Source organism: Miscanthus floridulus, chromosome 3 (assembly GCF_019320115.1).
Source record: "Miscanthus floridulus cultivar M001 chromosome 3, ASM1932011v1, whole genome shotgun sequence".
In the NCBI taxonomy this organism is placed as follows: domain Eukaryota; kingdom Viridiplantae; phylum Streptophyta; class Magnoliopsida; order Poales; family Poaceae; genus Miscanthus; species Miscanthus floridulus.
The window spans coordinates 110647216-110659104 of NC_089582.1; positions in this window are offsets into that span (position 1 = coordinate 110647216).

An 11889-nucleotide genomic window follows, 5' to 3' on the forward strand; every position below is an offset into this window, starting at 1 on the left:
TTTTCATCAAGCAAGGTGTTGGGTTCAACTAACAAACATTTAGCTTAGAAAACCAAGGATATATCTTTATTTCTACTAATGATTTAATGTATATTGAAACAGAGAGCATCTAACTACCCTAATTCTTAGTCTATTCTAAGGCTATAAAAATTATAGTGAACACATAATAATACAATGAAACTGCTGTAAAAATTTCAGGATCAAAACTATCAGCAATTCACCACAAAAATTCCTACAATAATCAACTTAATAATATTAAGCATTCTCATACTATTTAATAGCTCCTAGTGTCAACACATATAACCATGAACTAAATATACTAACAGATAGATCACAATTTTAGGAACCTAACAAATTTTGTTTTATAATTTTTGGACACCTACATGATTTTATATTAATTACCAAAGATCAACTCAGAAATTAAATTAGAAAACTACTACTAATTCCTTAGGAAAATGAAAAGTGAATCTCCCGCGTGGCCCACATGCGTGGTCCACGCGACATAGCAAGTGCAGCGGCCTGCTTCCGCTACCCACGCTAGGTCGGCCCACGCGCTGGCGCTTTATGCAAAAGAGGCCTCAAACTTGGTATTCATAGACTGAATTCATGAGATACATGAAGAATACAGGAGCATTGGTGAGATCAAAAGACATGACTTGGTATTCATAGAGCCCATACCTAGTAGAGAAAGTTGTCTTTGGTATATCTTATGGTCGAATCTTAATTTGGTGATACCCAGAACGAAGATTCATCTTTGAGAACACCTTGACACCAGCCAACTGATCGAACAAAGTATCAATACGAGATAAAGGATACTTGTTCTTAATGGTTACCGCATTGAGAGGGTAATAATCCACACATATCCGAAGAGTGTCGTCCTTCTTCTTCATAAAAAAAATTGGTCAATCCCATGGTAAAGAACTTGGATAGATGAATCCCTTCTCCAACAATTCCTTTAACTATTTCTTCATCTCAGCCAATTCCTTTTGCAGACATGTGGTAAGGACACCACGAAATAGGAGCAGTACTAGGTTCTAGGTTCTAACTCAATGGCAAACTCCACATCCCAGTCTAGTGGTAACCCTGGTAGGTCCTTGGGGAAGACATCCGGAAACTCACGGACCATAGGAATAGAAGAAAGGTCTAAAGAAGCTTCAACATGAGCAACAACTGTTAGGGTAGGGACTGAAGACATAAAGAGAGACATTCTATTCTTAGAAGAAGGAAGCTTCAACTCAACAATTATTTGCCTAAGGTTCAAGACTACCTCATAGTTTCTCAACCAGTTCATTTCTAGAATTACATCTATGCCTTACCCAGGCAGCACCATGAACTAGAGACGATAAGAGTGAGTGGCTAGCACTAGTCTCACTATGTTCGTCTGAGTTTTAACGCACAATTGTGCACCCGGGGTTCTGATTCTATAGACAATAAGAATAGCCATAATAGATATATTGTGCCTTTGTGCAAACTCCATACTCATGAATGAATGTGATGCATCAGAATCAAATAATATATATGCTGGGTGGAAATCAATGGTGAACATACCAGCCATCATAGGCTCTCCCTGTGGGATCTTCTCAGCCTTAGTGAAGTTAACTTGTCTTGAGCGGCTCATGGGCACCTTCCTAATGATAGTCCGCTTGACCAAACAAGAGTTGACTCATGGCTGAGAAGACTAAGTAAGCTGATTCTAGGGGCACTCACGAGCATAGTGGCCTTTCTTGCCACACTTGAAATAGGCACCAGGCTTGTTGTCCTATCCCTGATGAGGTGAAACATGCTGTCCTTGAGGATGTTGCATCTGCTGAGTAGGTGCACGGTACTGACTAAGAGGTACCTAGTAAGTCTGCTGAGTCTAATGAGACAACTGTCCACCTAGAGAGTGATAGGACACCCTCCTCATAACCTATACCTTTTATGATTGTGGGTGACTAGAAGACCTAGTGATCACCCTCTTATGCTTTCACTTAGTCTGAGAGTCACGCTGAAGTCCCTCCATAGCAATGGCAGCATTCATCAAAGCACCAAAGGTCTAATAGCCCTCTATATACAGCTTCTCTTGCAAGATGCAAGAGAGATCACGATTAAAACGGTCCATCTTCTTCTTATCAGTGTCCACATGAGTCCTAGTATATTATGCAAGATGGTTGAACTTATTCACATACTCTATCACAGTCTTGTTTCCTTGCTTTAGCTCTAAAAACCCAGACAACTTCTTGTTCAGCAAACTAGTAGAAATATAGTACTGACAAAAAGTAGTGGTAAACTCCTGCCTAGTCACATGGTGGTCCATAGGTTGCATGGCATTGAAAGTGTCCCACAAAGCACTAGCAGATCCTAGAAGCTGTTGTGCGATAAAGCTCCGTAGTTAATGCTCCAGAATACGAAGCCAATGCTCCGCATCTAGAGGCTCCGTAGTCATTGTGAACATGGGTGGGTGTGTCTCCAAAAAGTCCTGATAGGAATAGGGCCTCTCAGGACCGTGGGCACCACCCCCATTCCCACCATTGCCACCGAGGCCTCCACGGGTGAAGCCACCAATAGCCTGTGCCAACATCTCTAAGGCATGGGGGTGACTCATGATGAGTAGCCAACATCTTGTCCATCATCTTCACATGAGTCATCGGAGGCGGTGGTGGTGGCGGAGGAGGACCAAGGAGTGGGCCTTGTGGCTCTCCCCATTGGCATTGCCATGATCATCGCCACGGCCATTTTTGCCTTGGTCTTCACCAAGACCATGGCCCGTCCTAGCTCTGGTGCTCCCATGACCAAACCTCAGGTTCATCTATAAACAGATAGGAACCCACCATTAGGGACCAAGCCTCCATACTTAGAATCAAACGGCTAGAGAGATGATATGGCCCAATAAATGGTTACAAGCGAGAACTTTTCCTTAAGAGTTAAAGCATTTCTCTTTATTTATTATCCTACCAATTTACTACCCAAAATTATACGTGTGGGGGAGTTTAGCTTAAACAAGATTCTCTTTTCACGATGCATGGATCATCCTATTCGTTCGCTCAAGCCAGAATATAGCTGCATTCACATATAATTTTTGGCACAGCGCACACTCACTTTCCGTACGCTAAATGATTCTTACGCAGCGTAAGTTATTGTACCTGCAAAAGATTGATTAGATAAAACCAGTGCCACTATCCTAGATAGACCACATTACTAGGGCTTATACTTACGTAAACTTATCTCATCCTACTTTTTACAAAGCTTTTGTTGGTCAAATTTTAGGTTTTAAAAAGAGTTTTTAAACTCGTAGACTCATTATTGGCTCTGATACCACCTGTGGCAGAACCGCCCGAAATAACACGCTTTTGAAGGTGCTCGTCTTCCACTAGACACTAAGCACCCCAAAAGTTAGCTACATCAGATAGTTCCATCGGGCACACCTAGCGGGAGAACTCGAATCAATCCACGTTTTACTTTTAGAATCCAATAATGGGTACGAGCTTACAATACTTAGTCCATTTCATACTACAAGAATTCTTAAAAATCATTTATTACAATATCAGAGTTTAGAGTGTGATAATTAAACAGCGGAATGAAAATAAATATCTAGCAAAAACGATACAAGGATCCATCTATGCCCACTAGAAAAATCCTCCACACAAGAGCTACTCCTCAAGTTGCACCTACAACAGGGTAAAATAAACCTATGTACACATTGTACTCGCAAGAATTACCCGACTAGTGGGAATAGTTTCCCGACTCCAAGGAGTATGATAGGCAATATGGTTTTACTGTTTTCTTTTTGTTTACAAAAAGCATTACAAGAAGTAAGTCCTTAAGATCAAGTTTAATTAGCAATCATGATTATTTCATTAGCTAACCATTCTAGGTAAGCACTTGTTCTACTTTCAAGCAAAGGTTGAGCAATCAGAACTAATTTACCATCTTTCATATTCCAATTCTTACTACGGTGCTAGACCATAGCCAAGTTGTACTATCTCATGGAAATGACGATTCATGAACCAATGTATCCTAGCTGGGTACCTCGAAACACATGCCCTATTTATACCTAAGCACAAACAAGACCAACCCATGCCACTCCTGTCACGGGGTCTAGGTCCCCATCTAAACTTGGACTCCAAGCCCCCACACTTAAGACCCGGTCACAATATGGTGCTTAGACCTCCACCTTTCCCCGCCTCCAATCAGTCGATCTGGAAAGAGCCGAACCCACGACAAGAGCATAACAAGCCTTCCCGCTTCCATAAGCAAGTATGTGCTTAGGATAATAAGTCTATGATCTGACTACCATCCACAGCAACGGACGGCCCTCAATCGATACGGACAGGGAAAATAATGTAACCAAGCTAAGCCCCATGGCCGTAGAACACAACTCGTTACACCCACCAATACCCATACCATATCCTTGTCCAGTCTCCATTTTTCTTTCATCATTCTTATCATGAGAATAATTATAATAATCACCTATTGTGAGTAACGGCAGGTTACTCATGCTACCAAAAACCTAAGCATAGCAGCTACTCGAACCTACACTAGTAAGACTCATAGGACCGATAAATCTATGCATGTGGTTTTCATAAAATTCCTATAACATAAATGCACATAACATATATATACAATGATTATAAAAAAATAAGTGGTTATGCACCGGGGCTTGCCTTGGGCAGGCGCGGTGTCAACTGTGTTAGTCAGTGGCAGCTTTGGGACCTCCTCCTACACGAGAATCTCCTCCTCATACTCCTCAACGATCTCCTCAAACTCGCGATCATCAGTGGTCACTATCTCCACCAACTCGTTCTCTACATGCATGCGATGATGATGCAACCATTTAGCATTTAGGCAACAACAACTCTTAAAATAAGAATATGCATACTAAGCTACTAAGCTAGCTCTAATGACTAAGATCCTAAGCTAACTATCATTTTCATCAAGCAAGGTGTTGGGTTCAACTAACAAACATTTAGCTTAGAAAACCAAGGATATATCTTTATTTCTACTAATGATTTAATGTATATTGAAACAGAGAGCATCTAACTACCCTAATTCTTAGTCTATTCTAAGGCTATAAAAATTACAGTGAACACATAATAATACAATGAAACTGCTGTAAAAATTTCAGGATCAAAACTATCAGCAATTCACCACAAAAATTCCTACAATAATCAACTTAATAATATTAAGCATTCTCATACTATTTAATAGCTCCTAGTGTCAACACATATAAATATGAACTAAATATACCAACAGATAGATCACAATTTTAGGAACCTAACAAAATTTGTTTCATAATTTTTGGACACCTATATGATTTTATATTAATTACCAAAGATCAGGTCAAAAATTAAATTATAAAACTATTTCTAATTCCTTAGAAAAATGAAAAGTGAATCTCCCGCGTAGCCCACACGCGCGGCGCGCATGACACAGCATGCGCGCAGTGGCCTACTTCCGTAGCCCAAGTGAGGCCGGCCCACGCTCGAGGCGCCCGTACGCTGGCGCTTTATGCAAAAGAGGCCTCGAACTTCTTTCAAATCACAACTAAGTACTAACAGTATTTCCCCCTCTCACTGGCCTTCTCACTTAACCCTGACCTTTCTCTAATTCACCGACATGCACCCCCACCGAGTCAGCGCACGGTGGCGTGGTGGGCGGTGACATGGCATCACCGCACCGGTCACCAGAGGCTCGTGCTGGCCCGTCGATCGGGCCAACCTTCAACAACGGTCCAACCGCCTACACCAAGCAGCAACGCGGGGCAACGGGATGCGCTGGAGCGACGCACAACCTTCCACGATAGTGGCATACCCACTTCGGTGAGCTAGGGTTGCTATAGACCAAATTGGCTAGCGAGTGAGCATCAGGAGACTAATTGGCTAGCGAGTGAGCTGGGGTTGCCACCGGCGCCCTATACAGAAAAGACAGGGTTTCACAGTGCACCGGGCGCTCGGGTCTTACGTTCGGTCAGTGGCGCACAGTGAAGGCCACCCTTAGTCTCTTGACTGGATGTAGGCAATTGGACTCTAGCTGAACATTGTTCAGCGTTTGGTCCTGTTGATGTGGCGGTGCACAGAGAAGATGGTGAGTGACCGGACATTGGGCGAGTCCGGTCGGACATGATCGGACATGTCCAGTCGTGAATTTCCACCTCTGGAAGCTTACTAGAAGTGACCAGATGATGGGGTCCTATGTCTGGCCGGGCATGACCAAACGCATCTGGTTGCGAGTGGAACCTTACTAGAAACGACCGGACGCTAGGGTCCTATGTCCGATCACTTTGAGCAGTGCGTTCGGTCACAACTTAAATATACTGATGACCGTTGAGATCGGGCGATCAACATTTGAAGCAGGGGACATGTGGCATGCATCACGTGACTAAACGTTGGGGTCCTACGTCCGGTTGCCCCAATTTTCAGTGGACTGAGGAGCCAACGACTCTTTTTTATGGGGGCTTCTATTTAAGCCCCATGGCTAGCTCTAGCTCACCCTCTTGGCCATTTGCATTGACGTAGCAACCTAGTGAGCTTAGCCAAATCCCTCCCACTCATCTCCATCATTGATTCATCATCTTTGTGAGATTAGGAGTGAATCCAAGTGCATTACTTGAGTGTTTGCATCTAGAGGCACTTGGTGTTTGTGTTTCACAGCAGGATTTGCTTGTTACTTTTGGTGGTTGCTGCCACCTAGATGGCTTGGAGCAGCGAAGATCATCGAGCAAAGGTTGGTGATTGTCTCCGGCTCCGATCATGGTGACTGTGAGGGGTTCTTGACCTTTCCCCGGTGGAGAGCCAAAAGGTGCTCTAGTAAATTGCTCATGACTTGTGTGATCCTCATCTTGTGTTGGTTGTGTGGCACCCTATTGAGGGTTTGGCGTGTGATGCCAATTAGCGCGTGAACCTCCAAGTGAGTGAATCGCCACAATAAGATCTAGCTTGCCGGCAAGCAAGTGAACCTCGGTAAAAAAATCATTGTGTCATCATTTGATTTCGAGGTGATTGGTCTTCATTGGTATTTACTCTTGTGATTGATTGATTCATTCCTCAACTCGGTGGTATAACCGACTTGCTCTCTCTCTTTACATTACCACAAACTAGTTGTCAAGCTCTTTAGTGTAGCTAGTTGTGAGAGCTTGTTAGTTTGGTTAGTGTGTCTCTTTAGTTAGCCTTTGAGAGCATACTAACTTAGTGTAGTAACATAGCCATTGTTGTGATATACTAGTGATCATAGAAAATAGAATTGGGTAGGTGGCTTGCAACCCCAAGTATAGAGCTAGCGCAAAATTTGCTTCGCCATCTTATTGACTAATCATTTGTCTTAGTGTTATTGTAGAAATTTTTAATAGGCTATTCACCCCCCTCTAGCCATTAGGACCTTTCAAGTGCTCACCCTCCACCACTCAACCCACCTACCCCAGCTCTGCTCTCGGTGCTATGGCGTGACATGCCGCGTCGCGAGGTCATGCTACCGCATGCACATGGCCACACAGGCACCCCCTAAAGGCTCCACCTAAGCATTTTACAACGTGACCCTTGCCCTCACTCGTGCGGTTGTGTCCTTGTGCTGCCATGCCTTGTCGGGTCTTGGTCGAGTCACCTCAGTCAGGGCCGCTCCTTGTGACATGGCGGTGGCAGTGCGCCGCTCTCCTCTTCCCTTCATAATCACCAACTCAAGCCCTCCTAGCCCAATTCCTTGTACTAGTGAGTAATATGGAGAGTTACCTAGATGCCCCACTCTCATCGGGTCCAGCGGTGGTATGTCCATGGACAATTTCAGGTTTCACTCATCGCCGGCCATGGGCGCCACCATAGTATGTGGATTGAGGGTAAGGCATGTTGGAGTGGTAACACTTTAATTGCTCGTAACCCTTAGTTCGCCTTGACTTCCACCATTCGTTACTCATGCTATTTTGCCTAGGGTGCTCATCGTCAGTGGGGTGATGCGCCGGTGTCCATCGCAGAGCGCCGTCGCCCTGCTTGGTCGCATGTGGCCAGCCCTATTCAGACAGCCTCTGAATGAACCGTCACCACGGGCAAGCTCGCTATAAGCTTCTCATGCTCACTCGCTCACATGTTAGTCCTCTAGCAGATCTAGCTCATCAGAACTGGCACGCTACCACCGCGGATAGCTCACCGCTATAGCTCACTCCAGTGCGTCTCTGAGCCCCTAACCGCCACCCATCCTCACATGTTAGCCCTAGATGGTAGTCGGCCTCTTACTTCCATCGTAGCGAGTCTGGTTTGCCCGGCGTAACCGCCTTAGGCCATCGGCCACCGTGCCGGCACGCACGGGGACCCTAGGGATCTCCCCATGGTAAAGGTGAAAACATCCGAGGGTTTAGTTGCAAGGTTGCTAGCGGTAGGAATAGTGCGCATAGTAGTCGTATTAATCTCTGAAAGCTCGGGGGCTTTTCTGCAAAGTCGTTGCCGCGCATGGATCTCCTGGCCTTGGGCCGCGTTGGGCCATCATGATGTGCGTGCAACCATGCCCGCCCTGGGCCACTGGGCTGCCGGGCCAGGATGGGTTGCTGCCGACCCTTTTCCTTTTTCTAAGCATTTTCTAATTTAGTTTCTAAGGCAAACTTGTAAATGCAATATAAATTTGTGTAGTTGGCCAAAAATTATGAAACTAATTTTGTTAGGTTCCTAAAATCATGATCTATCTGCTAGTATATTTTGTTCACATAGTTTTATAATATTTTCAGGAGTTATCTAATTAAATTGAGATGCTTAATATTGTAAGATATAAACTTGTAGGAATTGTTGTGATAAATGGGTGATAGTGTTGGCTTTGAAACTTTCATAGTAAATTCCTAACCTTATTAGGTGCTCACTGTAATTTTTGTAGCTCCATAATAATTTGTTGCTAGGGTAGCTAAAGGAGCCCTAGTTCGAAAATATATATTTAATCAATAAAATGCCGAAACACCTTGGGATTTTAGAACTAAAACATTTTTCCTGAGACAAAACCTTACTTGATGACATGTTTATGTAGACTAGTACATTAGTCATTAAATCTAGCTTGTTAGCTTGTAGAGCATAATCATATTTTAGAGTTGCAGTTATCGTTGGTTAATTATGTTTTCTACGTTGCATCCACGTATATCATAATAGGAACAACGATTGATCATGGAGTCGACCAGGGAAACAGAAAATATGGTGTCTCGATGATCATGTCACCTTGATGGAGTGTTAACCTTTGGTTATATCTTACCTAGGCAAGCCCTAGTGCATAACCCCTATTATTCTGCACTTTATTTTATGCTTGTGCATTAAGTTTTAAGGAGTTGGATGAAAACCACTTGCATATATATCCTTACCCTATGAGTACTACTAGTATATTAGGATCGTGTATATTGCTATGCTATATGATTCGGTAGAAGTCGAGTAATTACCTATCACTCGCGAGAGATATGAAATATATTATTGTTGTTATTATATACTATCACATGGAATATATATGGAGGATAATTGGAGACCGAGCAGAAATAGTACTTTGGATCTAGACTTGGTTAGGCATTCAAGAGAGGCTCAGGTTTCATTGATCCGCCTATGTCGATTGAGGACCGTCCATTGCTGTAGATGTTAGTCAGGTCACAGACTTATTATCCTGAGCACATACTTGCTTATGGGAGTGGGAAGGCTCGTTACGCTATTGTTGTGGGTTCTTGCTCTTTCTGGACCGACTAATTGGAGGTGGGAAAAGGTAGAGATCTAAGCACCACACTGAGACCAGGTCTCAAGTGTAGCGGCTTGGAGTCCAAGTTTGTATGTGGACCTAGAGCCCTCGATAGGAGCAGAATGGGTTGGTCTTATTTGTGCTTGGGATACAAACGGAGCATGTGTTTTGAGGTACTCAGCTAGGATACATTGGTTCGTGAATCACCATTTCTATGAGATGATACGACTTGGCTATGGTCTAGCACCGTAGTAAGAACTAGAATATGAAAAATGGTAAAATGGTTCTGATTGCTTACCACCTGCTTGAAAGTAGCATAGGTGCTTACATATAATGGATAGTTAATGAACTAATGATGACTGCTAATGAAATTTAATATAAGGACGCATGTTTAGTAATGCTTCTAGCAGATGCAATAACCAGCAAGCCAAATAAGCCTTGCATATCCTTGGAGTCTTTTACTTTCCTCCTGTTGGGTAAGTCTTGCTGAGTACAATCGAGTACTCAGGGTTTTATTCCCCTATTACAGGTGATAGGTGTATGCTAGAGCTAACTCTTGTGTGTGAAAACATCCTGGTGGGCTCAGAGAGGATTTCTTTTACGCTGTGATCATAGTGTTTATTTATAACCCTCACTAAAGGTTTTATAAGAAAAGATGTAAAATCTACTAGCATATCTTGCATATGAATGGCCACTATGTTAATGCTTCACCATGTCATTAAATTAAGCTTTGTTTCTGCTATAACTCTGATCGTATGTTATTTTTCGCTGCAAGATAAAACTTGTGAACCTAAAATGTATAAACCCTTTTACATTTAAAACTGTCTTAATTTTGCTATTGCATTCAACTTTTTTAAGTACTCTAATGTTGTAATAAAGTGATGTAAGAAATGGTTAAGAATGTTGTAAGCTTTATCCTCTCATTTATGATCCTGATGGAAAAATGTGGATTTTCGAGTTCTCCCTTGGGGTGTGCTCGATGGAACAACATGATTTAGTGCACTCTCTTGGGTACTTAGTATCTAATGGAGGACAAGTACCCTTGAGAGGGCATTAGATTAGGCGGTTCTGCCACAGCGGGTGGGCAGTGACATGGCACGATCGGGCCGACCATCAACTATGGTCCAACCGCCTACACCAAGCAACAACATGGGGCGACGGGACCAAATTGGCTAGCGAGTGAGCATCAGGAGACTTCTATGGACTAGGATGAGGTGATGGTTGGTGTGGAGGATGGCGGAGGAGGGGTGGCCATGTGTGGCCGAGCCATGCGGCGGCGCACCACGGTGGCACAGTCACGTCAGCAGTGACAAGGAGGCTATAGCGGTTCCTCTAGTGTGAGCAAGGTGGAGAGGGAGGCAAGATGAAGCTAGTAGTGTAGGTGAATTGGTTCGGGGTGGCAGTAGGATGGCTAACATCGGCACCTGCCGATCATGGCCTTATCGGCCCAACGGTGGGGAAAGCTCCAAATTTGAGCTTGGTAGTGCGTGCTTCATGGCTGGGTGGGGTTAGACAGCTGGAGAACTCACTGGCGGGGCCATAGACAGGCAGAATTGATTGGAGATGACTATAAGGAAAATGGACCCTAGGCCCATTTACTTTGGATTTTGGTGTTTGATGACCAACACAACTAAATTGGACTAATGAATTTGCAAGTGATTATTTTGTAGTTCAATAGGATGCAAGATATGACTTGGACAAAGGCAACGTGATGATCCAATGATCAACACCTCAAAGAAGACCTTAGGAGCACAAGAGAAGACATAAGATATCAAGCAAAGTCCAAGCACGAAGATAGGAACCAAGCCGCATGCAAGATCACGAAGAAACGAGTTCACAAAGGTGACCAGACGCTAGACCGGACACTAGAGAAAAGCGATCGGACACTCCGATCAGGAGGCTTGGCAATAGCAACAGCGACCGAACGCTGGCGGCAAACCAACCAGACGCAGGACAGCAACGTCCGATCGAGTACAGAGAGGTTCTAGAGCAACAAAATTGTGACCGGACGTGTCTGGTGGCATGTGACCGGACGCTGGCAGCGTCCGATCAGTAGATCACAGCTCCAACGGTCGGGACGACCGGACGTGTCTGGTCAGGATGTGATCAGCATCCGGTCAGTAGCAGAAAAGTAGGATTTTGTCCTCAACGGCTACTTTCTCAGTGGGGCTTATAAATACAACCCCCAACCGGCCAAATGAGGATAGTGGAGTTGAGGAAACATATCTAGGG